Source organism: Pan troglodytes, chromosome 7 (assembly GCF_028858775.2).
Source record: "Pan troglodytes isolate AG18354 chromosome 7, NHGRI_mPanTro3-v2.0_pri, whole genome shotgun sequence".
NCBI lineage: Eukaryota > Metazoa > Chordata > Mammalia > Primates > Hominidae > Pan > Pan troglodytes.
The window spans coordinates 48,453,805-48,477,448 of NC_072405.2; the positions used below are offsets into that span (position 1 = coordinate 48,453,805).

Consider the following 23,644-nt stretch of genomic DNA (forward strand, 5'->3'; position numbering starts at 1 on the left):
GACCAAGATTCTGTGTGTTACTACTGTTTGTTTAATAGGAACAAATATAGAAATAATATTATCTCTTTGCTTATTTCCCATTAAAACTATAATAAAATGTTTCTAGGACAGCATACATAAATGCCTGCTATGCTTTCCTAACAAAAATAAAATTTTTCCAGAAGTTAAGCATTTTAGAAACACCTAAAGTGTTTTTCAAAATGCTGATCACAGTAAGTGAAAACAAGTGAACTACCTCACATCTGCTGGGAGGGTTACAAGTCAGGATTATAAATACTATGTTTTTAAAAAGAAAATCAAATGGCAAATTCTATTTTCAAATAGTAATTTACTCGTTCACTGAAGATAATGCAAATCACTTTATTAAAAATGAGTTCTTTCCAAGAGAGCATTCAGGAAGATAACACATTAATATGCAAAATTGTGTGTGTGTGTGTGTGCATTTTTCTAGGAGGAATATTGATAATTTTCACGAGATTTGTAGAGACAGCTACAACTCCAAAAAAAGTTATAAACAGAAAAAGGGTTTGCGGAGTAGCAGGAGAATTGGAAGAAGCCTAACCCAGGCTGGGGACATCCTAGACAATTCCACAGAAATTTTCCCTGTTTCATTTTCACTGTGCTGTGTTACGGGAGTATGAAAGAGAAGGCTGTAAAGAGGCCCTCGGCTGCATAACCCTACTTTCCCATCCTTATGAACTGAGCTTTCTTAATGTTCACTGCGTGTGCTAGAAATAACTTCCTTCTCTTGATAGGGCACATCAGTGAAAATCTTTATTTTCTATTCAAAAATTGAAGCACACTTGGATGCTAAATGTAGTTCAAGAGTTAAGTGTATTATACATACTCATAACTATTTACTCTGCCACTGTTGTTTTCATTAGGGTACAAAGTATATCTTCTCCTCTTTTCACATTAGCATGTATTAAGTTGTTTTCTTGCAGTATATTACGTTATTTTCTGATTTCAAGGCTGTAACATGGGAGACAAATTAAAAAGCAATTTGGATGCACTCCACAATGGTATGGAAAGTAAAAACACATCCAGTAGATTATCACAAACGTGTCGTCTTTACCATTCATGGAGAACAAAAGTTGGAATCAATTTAATTGCATAAGGATGATTTTTAGCTTCATAATACATTCATTACTTAATGTGAGGTGAAAATAAACATCATTAGAACAGGGAGGATTGGTTCAGTTTAGAAATTTATGGCACAAGGATAAACAAATATATCTCAGGACATCTCACTGTAATTGAAGAAATAAAAGCAGCAAAGATTAAATAGCTCATTAATCATATTGGTATCATGAGATCACAATAATAACTTTCACTGAGTGTTTACTCTCAGTCAGACAATTTTCTAAGTGTTTTTTTGTGTATTACTAATACATCACTTAATTAGTGCCATGACATAAATGCTAAGGGCATGTGCGTGTGTAATATAGTAATAAAACTGAAGCACAGAGAGGTGCAGTAACTTGGTCAATGACACGCAGCTAATAACTCCAGAAATCAAATCCAGGAACTCTGGCCTTCATTCCCAGCCACTAGACTATACTGGTTCTTTGGGAGAAACCAAGCTTCTCTTTTTCTTTTAAGTAACGATACTTCTATGTTAGTCAGTCATGAAGACAGGAAGGCCTGGCCTCTGAAGCATCACTTTTATCTGACCTGGGTATGTTTGTCTATTTATTTGTTACATGTGCTACATGGGGAAAGCGTCTTAGTTTAATAGTTTTAATTGTATCAAGATGTGCTTAGATATAGGCTTTCAAGCCTGCAGTTAAAATAACACTTGTATTAGCATCCTGGAACACAAGGCCACACGTAAGCTTTGGGTCTTAGTTTGTTCATTGAAGGAACTCAGAAACCATGGATTCAATATTTTATTCACTCAGTTCATCCCCTGGCCCACAGCAAAGGGGGATTTGTCCAGCAGATAGGATTTTCTGAGAAAGGGGTCCAGGGTGTATGGCTGACTATATTTTTCTCATCATCGGAGGGTAACCAGGGTACGCAATTGACATTCCCTTAGAAAGTTTCATCTGCTAGTAAACTAATAATGAAGCCATGGCCTGAGGATTGCATGTTTTTTCAGAGTATTTAATTGACCTTTCTATACTCCACATTAGGGTTTCTCAGAAGAGCCTGTATGGATTCCCAGCAGAACAGATGTGGGGGGCAGGGCAGCATTTATATCTTACCCATTCATGCAACAAAAATATAGTAAGCACCCATATGTGGGAGCCTCCGTGGCCAGAATGGATCCTGCTTCTCCATATCAGAAGAACAGGACAGGTTTTTAAGAGGGGTATCACACGGTGAGACGTGTGATGGGAGTTTAGACAGAATGCTCTGGAAGCATAAGGCAGGAATTATGTGTGTGTGTGTGTGCGCGCGCGCGCCCGTGTGTTTGTGTTTGTGTGTGCGTGTGTGCTTGTGCATGTGTGTGTGTGCTTGTGTGTGTCTGTGTCTGTATGTCAGTGTGTTTGGGGAGTAGCAGGAGAATTGGAGGAGGCCTAATCCAGTTGGAGGAGACCCTAGCAAATTCCACAGAGAATTTTCCCTGTTTGAAAGTAGGAGTTGGGGGAGTAGAGAGAAAAATTTTTATTTCAGCCTATGCCTATAGTATTTGCAAAGACAAGGAGGCAGGAAAGAGTATTTGAGAATCTCCAGGCAGTTCAGTCTGACTAGGGGCCTAAGCATTCCCAGCTAATAATTAGGAAGGCAGCCAGGGCCGGGTGCCGTGGCTCACTCCTGTAAGCCCAGCACTTTGGGAGGCCGAGGCAGGCAGATCACTTGCGGTCAGGAGTTCCAGACCTGCCTGGCCAACATGGTGAAACCCTGTCTCTACTAAAAAATACAAAAATTAGCAGGGTGTGGTGGTGCGTGCCCATAATCCCAGCTACTTGAGAGGCTGAGGCGTGAGAATCACTTGAACCTGGGAGGCGGAAGTTGCAGTGAGCCCAGATCACGCCACTGTACTCCAGCTTGGGCTGCAGAGCGAGACTCCATCTTGAAAAAAAGAAAGGCAGCTTCGTTTTAAATGACAAGTGTAAGTATTAATTTTATATATTCTGGAGGTAATAGAGAAACATTAAAAGTAACATTTACTGTCTAGCTACTGTGTATTGGGTCCTAGGAAAAGATACGGTTAATAGCTTGAAAAATAATCCACCATCTAGCAGTTGAACTTGGTCAGATTCTGCAGAACTCTGTAGCTTCACACTGAATGAAAAGCTATAGAGGACCTTTGCAGTTCAATAACAGTGGGCAGCAATGTGGCAGCTGAAGATAAAACAGAAGTAAAAGATTATGAAGAAAAGCATTGTGAGGCCAGATTGTGGAAACAGCAAACTAATATATTGCCCAATTAAATATTTAAGAAATTGTGACTATACCTGATCCTTATAATGAGTCTTATTATTTAACAAGTATTATAAATAAATGGTTATAAGCTCTTTTTTTTTTGTCTTGAAAAACTCTTCTGCAAACAGTTTCCAGATATTTTAAGTGATTATCATGGGTAATGCAAATGTGTTCTATTTCAATGTCTATACACATTGACAGTGGATATGGTTCAGCAAAGTACTGGCAAAACTATATTACAGAGCTTTGGAAATAAGCATCCTGTGCCAGTGAGATTTAACAGTGTTGTTGTCGTTGTTGTTGTTTAAATTAAAAGTGGATGAGTAATCAGAAGACTTTTAGTGTAACTGCTTTCTCCCCTCTGTACTCCTTACACACACACACAAGCATGCACACACATACACACACGTGCACACACATGCACACACATGCGCGCACACACACTACAGACACATAATCCTACTAGAAGCATATCAGTTTTTTTCCCTGAGCTTTTGTTTCCTCATCTGTGGACAATAGCATCGTGTTGAGCAAACAACCCCAGACTGAGCCTGGAATTCTGGGGTTTTTCCCGACCCTGCCTTAGACAAATTCCTTTTTTATCTCTGGGTTTCATCTGTAAGAAAAAAAAAACAGCTAGACCAGATGGATGATGTCTGTGACCTTTATCAGCTCTTATATTCTACATCAATGGGAAATAGCAACTGTGCCACCTTACGTGATAGGATTTTTTTCTGGACCAGTTGGTATTCCATATATGATAAGAATTTCTCTTAAGTATGATAAAGGCCTAATTTAAAAGTTTTCATCTTTAGCCAGTGGTTGCTGAAGGCACAATGTGAGGAAAATCAGTTTTTGTATGTATATCTCTGCTTTTTAATAGCCTGCCTCCGTTCTGGTTGGTTGGTGCCTGTGCCAGGGCTGGCTGGCTGGCAATATTTTGACTATCTCTTCCATAGCCAAGCAATGACAGAGTCACTGAGACAATCTCCACTGTTGGTGAGAATTGCATTCATATGTAAAGTTTTAAAAATAGAGATTCTTCGTCCCAAACTCTCCAGGCATTGCTTTTAGGACTAGGTATTTGTACAAAGCTCTACAGTCAACTACAAAGAACATGAGATATATGGAACCATTTCTTATGTTACGTTGGCTCTCCTGTTGGTAGCACTTCATAATATAAAGACCAAGAAAGAGGGTTTGATTTCATGGCATTAGTTAGAATTTGTTTTACCATATTAATTCTGTCATTAATTGAAAATGATATTGATAGGGTTTGGCTCAGTGTCCCCTCCCAAATCTCCTCTTGAATTATAATCCCCACAGGTTGAGGGAGGGACCTGGTGGAAGGTGATTGGATCATGGAGACAGTTTCCCCAATGCTGTTCTTGTGATAGTGAGAGAGTTTTCATGAGAGCTGATGGTTTAAAAGTGGCAGTTTCCCCTGACCTCTCTCTCTCCTGCCACCATGTAAGACGTGCCTTGCTTCCCTTTCACTTTCTGCCATGATTGCAAGTTTCCTGAGGCTCCCCCAGCCATGTGGAACTGTGAGTCAATTAAACCTCTTTTGTTTATAAATTACCTAGTCTCAGGTAGTATCTTTATAATAGTGTAAACACAGACTAATACAGATACCCTCCAAAAATAAATATATTTTGAAGAGAATAATTACAGTATGTATTTATGTTAATTAATTCATTCTGGGTTTTTTCTTTCTTGAATTTCGGTCTGATATTTATCTACCTTGATACATGTATGTTTGACCAAAAAGAAAGCTTCTGTTTCTTACCACTACCTATCCTTTAAATTTTTTTGCAATCTGTCTATGTTTATTATTTATGCCCAGGTTTTATCATCTGAAAGATTCCAGAGAAGCCCAGTGATCCTGAAGGGTACTGGCAGCCACAGTATCTGAAATGCTGTGTCTGAGGACCATCTTCCCCTGACATTGCAGAATACCTAGGACAGAGCAACTGTTTCCAGGCCTACTCTTATCACAGTCTCCTTGGGGACTTTTAAAAATCCAGGCCTTTAGACTTAATGATTCAGAGTTTCTGGGGCTGGACACCTGCTAGCTCCGTGCTTCAGTCACTCCCCAGGTGATTTTGCTGCTCAGTCATATTGAGAAGCACTGACCTAGATTAAAATCACAAACTGTGCACGGTGTGAGGACACGGCTCATTTCAGTTCATCCATGTATCCCCAGGCATATTGCAGGCCTCAATACCTTTCGGACCGAACAAATGCAGCAAAATGTGACTAGGACTTTATTGTGGAATACCTTATTCCTACTATCTGTAATTCAAATAATACCATCATTTTGATTTTGCTCTAAATTTTATTTGTTTTAAGAAATCCTACCAACTCACAATGATCGCATCATTATCTAACTCCCATCAGGCTCCCATAAAGCATACAGTTGCAGCAATGAAAACACATTTTTCCAAAGAATGTAAGGGCTGTCTCCCCCTAAATATATTTACCACTTGCCTGCTATTATGGAGATTCATTTCTTAGTCCAGAGAAGTTTGTCTTTTCAAAAGTAAGAATTAGGCTGGGCGTGATGACTCATGCCTGTAATCCCAGCACTTTGGGAGGCCGAGGCAGGAGGATCTCTTGAGCTCACGAGTTCAAGACCAGCCAGGGCAACATGACAAAACCCTGCCTACAAAAAAATACAAGCATGGTGAGGCTGAGGTGGGAGGATTCCTCGAGCCTAGGCAGTCGAGGCTGCAGTGAGCTGTGATCGCACCACTGCACTCCAGCCTGGGCAACAGAGTGAGACCCTGTCAAAAAAAAAAAAAAAAAAGAATGAGTAGCACTTATCACTAGCAGTCACTTCGATAAACTAGAATACTAGCATTTAACAAAGCACTTTCTTCCTAACAGCAAATATCTTCCACTGAGATCGTGTGGTTTTAATCATACAAGGAGAGTGGCAGAAGAACAGAAAGATTGAAACCAAGGACAGAGAACACCTGAAATTGGTAAGGAAGAAAACAACCAAAGGTAGTATTTCACTAAGAAAAACATCTTAATTTTCCCTAGCCCTGGTCTTGGCTGTTACATAGTGGGATAGCTCGATGTGCGTACAGCGTGGTTGGCAGTAGAAAGATCAATAGAGGAGTTTATAGGGTTTACAAAGACCTGGATTCTAATCCTGCCTCAGCTATTTATGAGGTATGTGTAAATTTTGAGTAAATTACTTAATGTCTCATAACCTCCCTTTAACATTTATAAAATAGGGACAATAATACCTTCTGTATTAGTTTACTAAGGCTTCTGTAACAAGGTACCACCAACTGGGTGGCTTAAACAACAGAAACTTACCTCTTCACAGTTCTGGAGGGGGAAAGTCTGAGATCAAGCTGTCAACTGGGTTGGTTTCTTCTTGGCTTGTACATGGCCATCTTCTCCCTGTGTCTTACATGGTCTTCCCTCTGTGTGTGTCCATATCCTAATCTCCTCTTCTTATAAGGACATTAGTTATATTGAATTAGGGCCCACTTTAAATACTTTAGTCTAACTTACCAACCTCTTTCAAGGCCCTGTCTCTAAATGCAGTTGCATTCTGAAGTACTGGGGATTAAGACCGCAACACGTAAATTTTGGTTGGGGAAACAGAGTTCAGCTCATAACATCTTTGTATTTCTTTCTCTTGCTTGTTGTAAGCATAACATAAGGCAACATATGTGAAAACACCCACAAGTTAAGTATGGTATCTGTGAAGGTAAGGTCCTTGGGGACCAGGACAACACTTTGCTCATGGTTGAATTCTACAAAGCTTCTTGCACAGGCTCTGGCGTGGGGTGGGTTCCTCATAAGTGTTTTCTGAACATGAACACACAAATATCCCTTAGAAATGAGGTATTTGTTTGTTAACCTCTGAAGTCAACATCTGTACCCTTTTTGTCTCTTAAGCATCTCTAAGGAGGGCTAAGTCAACAGTGTTCCATTAGCGTTAAATAGCTGAACCCGGGGATGAACCACAGTTCATGCTGAAAGGGTCATGTCGAAATGGCATTGTGCAATGGTGCATTTCTGCCACTAAAAACTTTGTTTGCTTTTCATTATACAAGAATGGCTTCAAATGTTCAGTGGAAGTGAACAAGTTCTTGTATTGTTTTCTCCTATTCTCCTTCCAGCATCAGGGTCATATGTCACAGTGCTGGGCATTTCATTTGGGTGAGTGAAAGGACGGAAGGGAGCAACGCTGGGAAGGTTTAAAATCTCCAAGTGATATACGAGGAAAAAGGCTGTGCTCATCGCAAAAGTAATTCTATCTATCTTACCTTATATAGTAAGAATTTCAGCATGAATAGAATGAGTTTAGAGGGCTTCATAATCTGTGCTCAAGAAGAGTGGGAATCTTGGTGGAATAGAGCCCTGCACGATGTTGTTGGAGATCAAATGCCATTGGCTACTATCTAATTTCAATTTGAGAAGAAAATTACTAATTGTATATCATATCAACTCTGAAGACCCTATTACTTTGACACAGAAAAATAACTTCGTAAAATCAATTGACTAAAATAAATTAGCCAAGCAAGGGTGGGATACCTTGTGGCCAAAATAACAATCTGAATATCTGGTTTTTAACTTTTCATTGTTAATGATCACATGATCGCGCTGAGTAGACATAAGCCAGTGTTGTCATTTCATTCTACATATATTTGGAAGATGAAGATACCTACATCCTCACCTTGTTTACAGGATCAAAGAGGCCTGGGATTCTTCAATGATTATCTAGCCTGGCATGTGGACTCTCTGTCATCCTTGAGGGACGTCAAGACCAGGATTCTGTATATATTGGATAGATTTCATATGTATTTCAGTTACTATTCCTTTATACCTTTAAAAAAATTTAAATTGATATAAGAAAGTGATTAAATTTTTCTCTTTCAATTTTAGGGGCTCATTTTTGCTGTTAGAGAGGTTTGTAAAAATTCAACACAAATAAGACAGAGCTGGTTACTTGGGCAGGACAAGTGCATGCCAGAGGCATAACCACTCAAAACTCTGCTCTTCAGCTAAGAAACACCAGAAATTCAATACTCTAGGCACCATGGTTGAGAGATGGGAGGACTTACTTATGCCAACTAAACTCTCAGCCTGCAATATGAACAAGGACCAGGCTTGGTGGCTCACACTTGTAACCTCAATACTTTGGGAGGCCAAAGTGGGAGGATTTCTTGAGCCTAGGAGTTTAAGGCCATCCTGGGTAACATAGCAAGACTTCATCTCTACAAAATTTTTATAATTAGCTGGGTGTGGTGCCATGTGCCTGTGGTCCCAGCTACTTGGGGGCCTGGCTGAGGTGGGAGGATTGCTTGAGCCCAGGAATTTGAGGCTGCAGTGAGCCAGGACCATGCCACTGCACTCCAGCCTGGGTGACAGAGTGAGACCCTATCTCAAAACATAATAAATAAATTAATTAATAAATAAACAGATAATGTAAGACCATTAATTTATTCATCCATGGGAAAAATTTAAGTGCCAAGGAGGAGGAAAAATTATAAGTGAAAGCCAAGCAAGATCAAGAGTCTTGAAGGCAATTTCTCCCTGGTTTTGGCAAGGTTTGAAGGATTAGCTTCACAGCAGAGACCTCTTAGCTACTGACCACTACAACATTTACCTTTTGCTGCATAACAAGCTGCCCCAGTACTTAGCAACTTAAAATGACAAGCATTCAATTTAACTCATGATTCTGTGAGTCAGCTTGGGTTCTCCTGGCCTGGGCCAACTCAGCTCTTGTCTGCTGAGCTCTCTCAGGCATCTGTGGTCAGTTGGTAGCTGGGTGATACAGGATGACTTCACTCACCTGTCCGATTGGCAGGTCGTTGGCCACGGCATCTTGACTCTCTTCCACCATTTTTTGCAATCTGCCATATTAGCACTTAGGGGCTTTCATCATAACAGTGCTGGATAAGCATTTGTCAAATTCTATCTTTCTCTTTGCTCTGTTTGTAGACACCATGCTCACCATCTTCTTTCTTTGTGACATTATCTTTTCTGGAACAGCGTGCACTATAAATGACCACATTTTACCTTATTCATCAGAGTCACCCTCCAGGCCTTCTTCCCTGAACTGAGATTCAGATTAGTTCATGAAACTCAGTCACTCATTTAGAAATATATTTTTATTGACTCCCATGGCTAACAAATTTGATTCACCAAACTCAGTCACTCATTCAGAAATACTGTTTACTCGCTCCCATCACTAACTAATCTTTTCTATAATGTGTGAATGTTACCAATGTAATATTCAGAGAATATTCACTGTGGTTTTTCTGTAATTTCTTGATGGTGCAGAGATGGCAGAGACATCTCTCTTATCCTCAGGTACCCATGGCAGTGCCAAAGCAGTTGAAGGGCATGAGCAGATTTCTGAAAAATCATAACTGCCTTAAACCACCGTTTCTTAGTGCCAGCTTCCTTATGAAATATATAGATGCATGCCACTGAATATCTGAGCTTGTTCCTCTCGTTAACCTCACTTTGTGGAAAGGTTTTTAAATCAACTGCTAAAAATGCCTGTTCTTTTCTCTGGACAGTGGACATGGAGAGACATGAGCTGAGGGAGACAGACTGACTCAGGGAAAAGAATTAATGGAAGCACATGGCTCCCGCGGGCAGGAAATGCTTTGATAGACCTTTTCCTCTTTTTGTTACCAGGAGGACCTTGACAATAGACTCCACCTTGGAGCAGCTGCTCTGTCCCCCGTAGGATGATCACAGCACATTTTCCTTGTCAGACTTGGAGTCTGCACCAGGGAGTGCTCAGGAAGGGACCAGTACAATGTTGGGGATCTGCCCTTGAGCCTCCAAGCTGTGCGATGGGTGGAGACGTCACCCCAATACACTCACAAATCCTTTTGGCACACGCTTCAGGAAGACCATCTGCTTTCGTTGTTCCTCTGACCTTTTGTTAGCACCCACCCTCAATTGGAAATAAATTGCCAGAAGAAATCTGAAGCCTAAAGCAGTTTTAGACCCTGTTGTCAAAGCAAGTCAAATTAGTAAGTGTTGGTTTAGCACCTAACATGTATCCCAAATTGTGCTAGATGTTGGCAGTGGAAGGAATATTTTTTCAATGTCTAAATAGCTTCAGGACTATATGGGATCTTGAATAATTTAATTTAATCTTTTCAAAATTTCTACAAGGCAAGTATTACTATATGCCTCTGATAGATCAGGAAACTGAAGCTCTGGAGGTTCACCAACTTTTCTGGTGCCAGTCTAACTTCGTAAGGTAGGAGAGTATAAAGTCAGACTTCTATCTCGATTTCATATATGATTTTATGTCAGCTCTGATGTATTCTCAAGTCTGACGCTTAACTGCTTTTTTTCCCGTAGTCTTATATACCATGTCTAAGAGGCTCTATGAAACATTGGCAAAGAAGAGACCTGGTTCTAGCCCCATTCTGATAGGTGACATGGGATAAGGCGCTTAAAATTCTGGGTTTCATCTTCTTCTGGAACATAAGAGACTAAATGAGATGACAGACTTTCTAATTCCTAAATTTATAACTATGTTACAAAATGTGGTGTGGGCTCCACATTCATTAGGATGGCAAGTAAAAAAAATGGAAAAGAAGTATTGAAGAGAAGGTGGAGAAATTAGCTCCATTGTGCACTGCTGGCAAGATTGTAAAATGGCACACCCATTGTGGAAAATAGTTCAGCAGCTCCTCAAAACATGAAGCGTAGAATTGTCACAGAAATCCTGTAATTCCGCTTCTGGTAATATATAAAAAAAATGAAATTAGGAACATGAGTAGATACACCTGTGTTCATAGCAGCATTATTTACAATAGTCTAAATGTGAGAACAACACCCATGTTCATCAACACATGAATGGATAAACAAAAAATGGTATATACATACAATGGAATATGATCCATCCTTAAAAAGGAAGAGAATTCTAACACAAACTACAACATGGGTCAACCTTGAAGACATTATTGCAAAGTGAAATAAGTCAATCATAAAAGAACAAATACTATATGATTCCACTTATATGAGATACCTAGAGTAGCCAGATTCATAGAGGCTAGGCTCAGGAGAGGAGAAATGAGGGGTTAATGTTTAGTGGGTACAGCGTTTCAGTTTGGGAAAAGAAAAGAGCTCTGGAGTTAGATGATAGTGTCTCAGCATTTAAATGTACTTTATGCCCCTAAACTATTTACCTAAATGTAGTTGAAGTGGTAAATAAAGCTACAATTTAAAAAAGGAAGTTAAAAAAATGTGGTTTGAATTTCAGTAACAAAACACAATAATTCAAAAAAGAATTCACTATTTTTTTAGAAATGTTCGCATCATTCAATTTCCAAATTATTTAGTGACCTTTAAAATATTGCAGATTTACAGGCTTACAGGAGGACTAAGATTACACTCATCTGCATTATAAGCCACAATGAAAAGGATGAGAAGTTATCCTGGCAAAAGATGGAGAAAGGAGCATTTTAAAGAGGGGAACTAGTTTAAAACAAGATTCTATTTTGGAAAAAGCATAACATGTTCAATAAAATTAGAGCAATTTTCTGGAGCAATGTTGCTTAATCTCAGGGAGCAGGAGAAAGAATAGCATGAGCTGGAAATGGAGATAGGCAGGGCCAAAGCACTTGAGGCTGGGTTAGAGTTTACATTGTGTTATAGATAATGCTAATAGAGCCATTGTAGACTTTCAAGCTAGAGAATATCAATATTTTTATTCGTGTTTTTAAAAGGTCAAGCTGGCAGCATTTTGGGGAAGAACCAGAGGGTAGAGAGCATAACATGCTTTAGGCAGCTACTGTAGTTGTCTAGATTAGAGCATATGAAGAAGAGATGGAAAGTAGTTGAGTGTCAGAGGTAATTAGGGAGAAAGCATCACCAGAATTTGAAGATGCATTGGCTTCATCCTCTGCATTATGATTTCCCAATTAATCATTTCCCCCCGGGGTCATAGTCACCTTCACTGGGCATCTTCCACTAGAGTGCTGCAATAGCTAAAGGAGTTCGCTGCCTTCTGCTCTTACCCTTCAGTGGGTCTTTTATATTACAGCTAGATTTAGCTTTCTAAAATGCCACTCTACACACATAACTTCCCTGCTCAGCACTTTCAAAGTCTACCCATTGCCTACAGTATTAAGTCCAGCTTCCTTAGCTGGGCATTCAAGGCCCATTGTAATCTGGTCTCTCTAACCCTACCTAGCACATTGCTTTAACATGGACTGGCCAGCCACAGTGGCTCATGCCTGTAATCCCAGCACTTTCCCAAACTACCTCCCAGGCCGAGGTAGGTGGGTCACCTGAGCCCAGGAGTTCAAGGCCAGCATGGGCAACGTGGCAAAACCCTGTCTCTACAAAAATACAAAAATTAGCTGGGTGTGGTGGTGTGCACCTGTAGTCCCAGCTACTCGGGAGGCTAAGGTGGGAGGATCAAGATCGCTTGAGCCCGGGAGGTTGAGGCTGGAGTGAGCATGATTACGCCCTCACTGCAAAAGAGCAAGACCCTGTCGCAAAAGCACAAATTAAATAAATAAATAAATGTGGACTCAGTTAATAAAAAAAAACTTTCTTCAGCATCTATCACAGGCCAGATTAACTAACTTGTTACAAAGCATTCCTGCTACTTCATTTTCTTTTTCTGTCTTGTTTATATTTGATTTTTAGAAATATATAGAATATACCATATGTATAAAGCAGAAATATAAAATGCAGGTGCAGGTTAAAGACTACTGTAAAAAACACTACCTAGCTTAAAACTAGACCCTTTTTAATATATCTGAAGATCTGTGTGCTCTGATCCCTCTTCTCACACTCCCCTAAACATTATCTTGGATTTTATATTTATTCCCATTCTATCTTCCTGGAATGCCCTTGCCCTTCTTTTTTTTTTTTTTTTTTTTTGAGACAGAGTTTTGCTCTTTTTGCCCAGGCTGGAGTGCAGTGGCGCGATCTCGGCTCACTGCACCCTCTGCCTCCCAGGTTCAACCGATTCTCCTGCCTCAGCCTCCAGAGTAACTGGGACTACAGGCGCATGCCACCACGCCTGGCTAATTTTTGTATTTTTAATAGAGACGGGGTTTCATCATGTTGGCCAAGATGTTCTGGATCTTCTGACCTTGTGATCCACCTGCCTTGGCCTCCCAAAGTGCTGGGATTACAGGCGTAAGCCACCGCTCCCAGCTGCCGTTGCCCTTCTTGTTGCTTTAATACCATTCTTACTCTGTCCTGGCCCAGAATTTAGAAAGATTTTTCTGAAGATTTTAGCTCTTACTAAGTACAGCTAGTGTTGTCTCCATCATCCATGGGCACTGGCATCTTCTGTCATTAATGCTAGTAATCTTTTTATGTGTCAGTGGAAGCAGAAATCTCATTTTCTATTGAGAAGGTGCTTGGTATGCAGAGCTTGTTGCTGCTGATGGGATCAATACTCATGTGCTTTGTTCAGAGTGGTCAGATGGTCTGAGGGACCAGGGTGCTGAGAGGTGGTGGCAGGGAGACATTCTCAGGAACCAGACGGGGAAGGTAGAAAGTGCCTGGCATGCCATGAATAGTTGTTGAACTAGTGAATTAATGAATGATTGACAACTCTTTCTGGTCTACAATACTGAACTATAAGCAACGTAAGGATAGGCTACTGTGTGACTCAGTGATTCATAGTCACAACTCAGTTCAGTTGAGTTATTTCTTGAGTACCAGGTTCAAGAGATGCAACGACAAATAGGTCTGTTTTAAAATATCAGCAGTGGGGTCAGGGGAAAGTGGGAGGAGGGAGGAAGGCAGACACATAGATCAATCATTGTAACAGGGCAGCAAGCACAACCAAAGAAAAATACGATCATCAATCAGAGGAGGAAGCGGTTAATGTTTCCAGGAGAAAGTATTGATTGCCTAGAGTTTACTCCCACCCAGTCTGAAGAATCCTACTTGGATACCACTGCAGCATTTTCTCCCTCTGATTCTCCAGCCTCCTCCTTGCACCCTGCCTGGGATTCTGTGCTCCAACCACATTGGCCCAGGTTACTATCTTCCAACAGGCCCCGACTTTTCATCCTCTGTGTTCTACTCAGTGCATCTCAAATTTTAAAGCATCTACAAATCACCTGGGAATCTTGCTAAAATGCAAATTCTGACTTGGTCTGGGAAGTGTGCCCTGAGGCCTGAGCATCTGCATTTCCAACAAGCTTCCAGGTGATGCCAAAGCTGCTGCTCTGCAAACCAAAGCTTAGAACTGCAAGGCTACTCTCTCCGCCATGAAATACTTTTCTCTTCCCACACTCTTACTCAAATCCTCTACATTTCTATGAGCTAAGTCAAATGTCTTCCCTGTGATGACATCTCCTCAGTTTCAGGATGGGGCATCAGTGCCGTTTTTCTCTCCACTGCCTGGCAAATCTTTCTCTCCAAGTCTTTTTCCTCAACGAACTAAAGGCTCCTTGAGGGAAGGACTTGGTCACGTTCATCCAAACCCCTGGATGGTGTCTGTTATAGAGTTGGGCCTTAAATACTTGCTCCATTGAATTTGAATTGAACCTAAAATATTATGGCAGTCCTGGTACAGTGGCTTGCACCTGCAATCCCAGCACTTTGGAAGTCTAAGGTGGGTGGATCACCTGAGGTCAGGAGTTCAAGAACAGCCTGGCCAACATGGCAAAACCCTGTCTCTACTAAAAATACAAAAATTAACTGGGCATGGTGGCAGACGCCTGTAATCCCAGTTACTCAGGAAGCTGAGGCAGGAGAATCACTTGAACCCAAGAGGTGGAGGTTGCAGTGAGCCGAGATCGTGCCATTGCACTCTAGCCTGGGCAACAAGAGTGAAACTCCATCTCAAAAAAAAAACAAACCATATATATATATATATATATATATATATATATATATATATATATAGCATATGGATTAAATGTGTATTTGTGTGGTTATATAAGTGTGTTTGTGCATGTGTCCTATTCAATGTACTATGTACTATACAATATACTATAGATATAATGTCTATATACAATGTACTATATAATGACTAGATCAGAATAAATAGACAAACCAGGTCATTTTAGCATTGTGTCACCATGAATTATAATAAAATATAAATTAACATAGATGATAATGATCAGGGTGGCAGAAATTACCTCCAATATAAATTTGATGAAGGCAAAACACTTTTTTTCTAGTAGGTCACTGGGTCCCCCCGAGTCTAGGCCCGTGTCATGTATGTTGTAATAATCAGTAAATATTTGTGGAATTCTAAATGAGTAAAGGGAGAAGGTACTGAACTTTAGTTCTATGAATAAACACAATTGTAACCCCTGGAAAAGGAAGTGGTTAAAGCTATGTTAAGATCTAAGACAAAAACAAAAATAAACAATAATAAAGACAAGCCAAAAAAAATCTGAAAATCTTCCCCTATAGTGAATGCACATTACATTTTTTTTTCACTAAGAATATCTTCTTACATGGCAGCAAAACTAAATTGGGGACATTTTTCCATGTGAATTGTTTTTTCCTAAAATATCAAATTGTTGTAGATCAACAAAAACTTTGTTTTTCTTACTATTGAATATCAAAAAAGACCCAGTTAATTGCAAACATAAACGCTTTTTCCTTGCCTCTCCAGTTTTGCTGATGAGGGAGATTTTGCAGCTTTACTTGGTACCAAAATAGCTCTGTTTTGCAGACCATTATCATCTTCAAAGGGCGGGGCAATTATAATGAACTAGAACACAGGAAGTTTACCATTTCTCAGTATTAAAATAGAATTCCTTATTACACAGATGCTTCTCCCAAAAAGGAAAAGCGACTAGAATTTTTACTTTCTTCAATCTGTTGATATTACTGTGCTGTATTAATATAGTAAGGCATTCGTGTCATTAATACTTGGGAAATGCTGCTTCATTCTCTATTTTTATTTGAATGATGTTTCAAAAAATAATTCAAAAACGTTTATTGCCTAAGAAACATTTTAGTCAGCACTGCTTAGCTGAAGCCAGCACTAAAAACACAACCTTTTTAGAACTCCACTTTTTTTTATGTAAAGCATTAAGTGGTAACCTAGTAGCAGGATTTGGAATCAAGAATAACATTTGCCAAGTGGCTACTGTAAGACTGATTCAGTATAAACACAATCTCACTTGATTCTCATAATAATCTTTGCAGGTATCTATCATCATTCCCATTCTGCAATGAGGAAATGCTGTCAGAGTGATGAAGTAATTTGCCCATGGTCTCACATAGTAAGTACCGCAGGTGAAACTCTGACTTCTCTTCTCCTTGCCAAAGCCTACATACATCCCTCTCTATCAAGAGGCCCTTATAAAGCTACCATCTATTTTATTAAAATGTCATGTCTGTGTAAGAAGCTTAACACACAAGGCTGCCTGTATCTTAGATAACAGAATCTCATTTTGTTCATTTCTTCTATAAACATTTCCTGGGTTTTTCCTACGTACTTGGTAATGTGCTGAGTGCTAAAACCAGAGATAAAATACAGTAGAACCAGGAGAGACAGCCAATTCAAAGACAAATGTAATTTCAAATTGCCAATGTTTCACTGCTTTTGAGTTACAAAAATGCCAACTTTATATGATTTATACTAAAATATGTTATCCAATAAAGAGAATGGCACATTTTGTTCCAATTATTCCAACTCAATATTTTAGAAAAGTAAACAGATTTCTGTGTGATTTCCCAGCATTTTGATTATACTGGCTATGTATATAAATGTTTCTTTTGGTTTATAGGAAGCCTGTCTTCTCCAGGGAACACAGCACTCAGAACCGTCTCGGCCCCTGCATAAGCCTGCATGAGCCTGGGCTCTGGGGACCCATCCTGGTGCATCATTCGTGGGCTCTGTGACAATGGGCACATCGTTTAACCTCTCTTGGCTTCATTCTCCTTACTGGAATGATGGAGAGAGTTTTGCCTATTTCAGAGGCTTGCTCTTCTATACGTGAGCCTATAAGTAACTTGTCTTAAGAATTTCCACTCCTTCCATACTCTGATTTAAATTTGAAGGCATCAAAACAAAAACAATCAAGATTTCAGATTCCAAATACTTCCATTTTCATTTTTTATTATGATTAGAATTTCTTCTGAATGAATTTCTGTTTTGTAATTTTAGCATTGCCCTAAGGGGGGAAAAAGGCAGTTTATCACCATGCAGTATATTTTTCAGACAGCCTCTCTTTGACAAACTGATTTTTGTCAGTCTCAACTGACTCACCAATTCCAAATCCCAGGGCTTCCCTGGGAAACTTCCTTGGATCATGGCTCTGCCACACAGGACCGACATCCCAGAGGCCAAAGCAACCTGCTATAAACTGAGATCATTGCTCAGCAAGCTGGTACCACATGCAAGGAGTCTCAAGAGCTAACAGGAAATGATTCAAGACCAGAATTAGCCAGAGCAAGTGTGTTAGCTTCCTCTGCGCATGGGATAATAAGGAGCTTGCATCACCAACCTTCCGTGAATAGCCTACTCAGTGATTCAACAGGTTTCAAAAATTGTGAAATAAGGGATGTCTCTTGCATGGTGTACTTTGGAAGTCTCTACCTGAGGATGAAGGAAGTACCCAGGAGTAGGCATCATTCCACTTTTGTACCGTCTTCCACTATGTTTACATGGGTCCTCACTGAGAAAAAGGTATTAAAAGTGAGATGGAAAGAATAGGTCAGCTAGGTGAAAAATGGGAGGAAGAGACAGAAGGATCTGGGTTACAAAAGGCTGAGACCAGGCCGGGCACGGTGGTTCACTCCTGTAATCCCAGCACTTTGGGAGGCCAAAGCAGGTGGATCACGAGGCCAGGAGATCGAGACCATCCTGGCTAACACGGTGAAACCCCATCTCTACTAAAAATACAAAAAATTAAAATTAGCCGGGTATAGTGGCAGGCACCTGTAGTCCCAGCTACTTGGGAGGCTGAGGCAAGAGAATCACTTGAACCTGGGAGGCAGAGATTGCAGTGAGCTGAGACTGCACCACTGCACTGCACTCTAACCTGGGCAACAGAGTGAGACTCTGTCTCAAAAAAAAAAAAAAAAAAAAAAAAAATGCTGAGACCAAAGTAGCCTGGTGGCTTTAGGAATGGAAGTCAAACCTGGTGCGTGGGGTGGAGTTCCTGTAGTTTTTATTATACTCTCAGAGTAAGGCAAAGTCAGTGAAGCATTTTGAAGGGAAAGATGGCAAAGTGGGTCCGTATTTTTAAAAGCTCATTTGAATTGCCGTGTGGCAATTCAAATAGGATAGGATAAAGAACAAAAGCAGAAATGGAGAGAATAAGAGAAATGTGGCCGGGTGCAGTGTCTCACACCTGTAATCCCAGCACTTTGGGAAGCCCAGAGAGCAGCATCTCTTGAGTCCAAGAGTACAAGACCAGCCTGAGCAACATTTCAAGACCCTGTCTATACAAAAATTACAAAAATTATCCTGTGGTTGTGCACCTGTAGTCCCAGCTACCCAGAAGGATGACGTGGGAGGATCACTTGGGCCTGGGAGGTCGAGGCTGCAGTGAGCCAAGATCATGCCACTGTACTCCAGCCTGGGTGAGAGTGAGACCCTGTCTCAAAAAAGAGAGAGAAATGTGGTCCCAACAAGCATTAAGGGGATCGTGGGAAAGGATGAAATTAATGGAAGGAGTAGAGGGAAGTGCAAAGGATGAAATTAATGGAAGGAGTAGAGGGCAGTGCAAATGGGCAAAGAACCTGTCTGAGGGTGAGGCTGTGCACAAAGTCCTTGGGATATAGCAAAACAGGTCAGTGAGGCATGAAATCAGAGAGGCAGGCTTTATACAGACTTGTGGTAGTTGCAGGATGAGGGTTGGGGGGAAGTGGTTTGCAGACTGCTGTGAACTACAGACATTTTTTAAGGATATCAAGAAGAGCCCCCTCATTTTCTTCCTTACCCCCGCTGCCCCACTCCTGATTCATGGGCAGGTGAACCTAGCCCATGAAGCAATGCTGACCCAACCATCAAAACATGACACCAGCTTGCTGCCCAATCCTCTGTGGACCTAACTGCAGTCAGTCACCATGTACAATACAATCAAGCAGTAACACTCTGAGGTTCTTGAACGCCCCTTTACAGAGGGAACTTGGCAGGGAGTAGCCATGTGTGAACAACAGGGACTCCCCATTGTTCTGCACTGATGATTGAATAGACTTCCTTGGTGGCCCATGGAGACAGCTGTTCTTACTGAGGAACATTTTGCCCTTTGAATGTGATTAGTAAAACAGAGATGACTCTATTCTTTAAAGGTCTCCAATGACCAAATTTGGCCTCTGAGAACTGGACCGAAACATTTTGTGTGAGTCACGTCTGTTTGCCTCATTTTCTGTCACTAGTTGTTATGGAAACTACATAGCACAGCCTGAGGGTTCAGAATTCCTGAAGTTGGCCTCAAACTTATGCATAGTTTGTACAGCAAACAAGTTTGCTTACTTTGTTAATCTTTAGCTACTTCCCATCCTGCTCAGATTGGAAGCTGAAGAGGTCAATACTGCCTAGCGTCCACTCTGGTCTTTTCACATGAATCAAAATAATAGACTTGACCTTGTGTCCTGCCCTGAGGATGGTACAGATATTTAAAAGAATTCCAAATCACTTCCTGGGTTATCTGATTGTAGGATCAAAGTGGCCCCCTTGCTAACATAAAAATGATACACATGTGAAAAGAATTTAAGACTTCTTCATGCTGTCTTTTTTGGGTTCATCCCAATCTTTTGGCAAAATCTCCAGCCAGATCTTAATGGCCACTGGGTTTACTCTGGGAAATATGCACTTTAGAGAGATGTTTGACATATTTTTGTTACTTGAACTTCTTTGAGATATCTATAGATCTTTGAAACTCAGACACAAGAAAGTTTTATGTCCATGGTGCCTCCCGATTATTCAAAGCCAGGTGATGAGTTTTATGGCTTCTTCAGCAAGGAATCTAAATCAGACAGACCTGGAGTCATAGTCTGGTTCTACCATTTAATAATTGCTTGACTGAGTAGGTAAATTACCTTTGTGAGCCTCTGTTATCCATCTACAAGACAGTGCTATTAACAACTATCCCATGGGTTGTTATGAAGACTAAGCAAGTTTAACATGCAAATTGCCTAGAACAGGTTTTTATACATAGTGGGCACTTAGCAAATGTTAATTTCCTTTTCTTTTCCATTGCACTACCTGCTTTGTGGCCATGTTGTTGACCAATAGCACTTCCAGTTGCAGATGAGCAGGAATAGACAAAGAATGTGGAATTTTTATAAAGTTCCAATTAAGAGAGCCTGAAAGCCATCCAGGTGTTCCTTCTAAACTTAGATGTGTGATTTAGCATGAGGAAGCCATGTAACTTTTGTGCTGTGACCATAAACTGAGAAGGCTGGAGCATGTAATCCTGAAGCCAGGCATTTTAACTGATGTAACAGAAGCAATGTGTATTTTTACTATTAACTAAAAAGTGACTGGGGCAGGTCTCAATCCATAGAGAGGTATTTTGCCAAGGTTAAAGACATGCCTGGGGAAATTTTAAGTCCCAAGAGTATCTGTGACTTGTGTTTTTTTCCAAAAGGTGGTAAACCAAAAATAAAATTCTAAGCTCCACAGCCATCAGAATGAACCCCTCCTCTCAGCCAAGGGCATTCCAAAGTTAACCTGAAAAAATTGTTCAGGCCTATCATGGGAGTCAGACGTGCCTCATTATACCTTCCTCCCTTTTGGAATTCAGGCACAGCTGACTAGCATTAACATCAACACAGAGACCTTAGGACTGGTAAAACAGACTCTTTACGTCTGATAAGAAACATTTACAATCTGTTCTTTCTGAAGCCTCCTACCCGGAGGCTTCATCTGCATGGTAAAACCTTGCTCTCCACAACCCATTATCATAGCCCAGACATTTCTTTCTATTGATTCCAGATCTTTAGATAATAATGCAACCAATCCGAAAATGTTTGAATCCACCTATGACTTGGAAGCCCCCACTTCCAGTTGTCTTGGCTTTCTGGACCAAACCAATGTACATCTTACATGTACTGATTGATGCCTTATGACTCCCTAAAATGTATAAAACCAAGCTGTAGCTGGCCACCTGGGGTACAGGTTGTCAGGATCTCCTGGGAATGTGTCAGAGGCCACTGGTAACTCATATTTAGCTCAGAATAAATCTCTTCAAATATTTTACAGTTTGACTCTTTTTGTCGACAGGGAGCTTTTGGAACTTCAGTATTAAAGGAAAAAAGCAAGCAGGAAGGGAAAAAAGAGAGGGAGGATAGGCAGTGAGGCAGATGGTGACATTCTTGTGAGGCTCTGATTAGCTTCAGTAAATCTACATTTTACATAAGAAGAAGAGGGAGTAGGGGAAAAAGTCAGTGACGCATTGTCCTGTGCTCAGTCAACTACATTTGACATAGCTAAAGTAACCGCATGAAAAGAGGGAGCAGAGGAAATGGGGCTATGGCACAGGGTTGTGAAATTACAGCTATTTGGGAACAAAAGGAAAACAGTGTCCGTTCCCAAGCTTAACTTTCTCTTGTCATAGTGTGTTTTGGGCCCCAAGATTCTATTTTCTTTCACACTACTAACCCCAATGAATATATGATTTATCTTTTAGAAACTGCACAAAAGAAAGAAAAATGCAAGTTGGAGAAGAGACCAACATGGAGCTTGTGCTTGCTCTCATTAAGAACTCAATCTCTTGAAAAATCAGATTTTAATATTTCTATGGGTGAGCACGGATTTCACATCAGCTCCCCATAGCCTTCTTGGGTCCATCAGTTCATCACTTCTAGAAGTTGGCCACCTGTGAAGCCACTTAGGGGAGGTCACTCATCACTGCTGGTGACAATGGTGCTCTGTGTGTGAATACTCATGTTCATAGCCATGGCAGAGGATTTTCTCTCCAGGTGAAACAGTGTTGCTGTGTTTCCCTCTCTCTTCCAGTCTCACACGTTCAGGAAAATTAATCCCCAAAGTCCTCATTCATTATTTAGCAAATATGTTCAAATAGGAGAGAATATCAGCTAAGTTTAAGCTAAGGCCCTCTGCTAAGGAAATACAAAATATATATGTGAAAAGGAAATTCTAGTTGAAGAACAGTATGAAAACTCCCAAAATGGGCTGGAGAATTTGTGATTACAGTCTTGAGAGATCATTTAAAAATAGAATCAGATTAGCAAATGCGTTCAGTGCTAGGTAGGGGAGTTAGTCATAAATCTAACAGGCTCTATGTAGAGCCACTGAAGACAGACATAGTTAAAACTCAAGTTGATTTCTGTATATTATTTTTAATGACTTAGAATTCAATCCAAAATTTGCTTAGTGTTATTGTGTACCTTTGTGCAAAGAATGCACACTTTCTAAGCATCAGTTGTTCTTCTGTGAAATTGGGATAATTTTACTTTTGTCAAGGGCTGCCCTGAGGAGTGAATCAGATGCTATACGTAAGCTCAGTTGGTACAAGGCCTAATAGTAGTGGCTTAATGCATGTACTCTTCTTCTTTTTCCTTAATAGAAGAATAAGGTGAAATTAAAAACAAGGTTGATAATTACATGTATATTTTAATGATTCATCAATCAATATATGATAACATTAACAATAATTTTACTGTCAGTACTTAGAAGTTAAAAGGAGAATGGTAAAATCAGTCTGTTGATCCTAAAAGTTTTATTTTTTCTTTCATCCTTTCATAAATTATATCTGAATCTAGATTACTGAAATGCAACGAATAAAAATATTTACAAAGCTATCTTCTCTTTTAGTGAATATAATGTTATTAGAAAATAACTGTTACTTCATTATTCAACATTCAATGTGTCTTCTGACTTTCTTACTCCAATTTATATAAAAAATTTTTAGAATTTTTAAATAACAATGTTATTGACATAAAAGTCACATACCCTGCAATTTGCTGATTTAAAATGTAAATGAAATTATTTTTAGTATATGCACAGAGTGATACAGCCACCATCGCAATAAATTCAAGAACATTTTATCGCCTATCAAAAAACCCTCATCTCCCTATAGTCACTCAGCTTCCCTGCCTCACTTCCACAACTCTAGGCAACCACTAATCTAATTCCTGTTTCTATAGGCTTCTCTATTCTGGACTTTCATATATAAGGAATCATATAATATGTGGTCTTTTGTCTCTGGCTTCTTTTACTTAGCATCATGTTTTCAAGGTTCATCCATGCTGAAGCATGGGTCAGGACTTCATTCTTTGTATTGCCAAATAATATTCCATTGTATGGATGCACCACATTCTATTTACCCATTCAGGATTTAATGTACATTTGAGTTGT

The 23,644-nt window shown here is 40.0% G+C and overlaps 1 long non-coding RNA gene across 2 annotated transcripts; it reads left to right on the plus strand.

The window, feature by feature from the left end:
• The first annotated feature begins 2,115 nt into the window (after positions 1 to 2,115).
• Positions 2,116 to 23,074, plus strand: LOC134810854 (uncharacterized). Of its 2 annotated transcripts, XR_010159502.1 has the most exons (5): positions 2,256 to 3,058; positions 6,262 to 6,359; positions 16,516 to 16,592; positions 17,100 to 18,001; positions 21,954 to 23,074. It is a non-coding gene; the product is annotated as an uncharacterized LOC134810854 (long non-coding RNA). The 2 variants fall into 2 exon arrangements; XR_010159501.1 differs by lacking the exon at positions 21,954 to 23,074 and having other exon boundaries at positions 2,116 to 3,058; positions 17,100 to 18,921.
• The last annotated feature ends 570 nt before the right edge of the window (positions 23,075 to 23,644 follow it).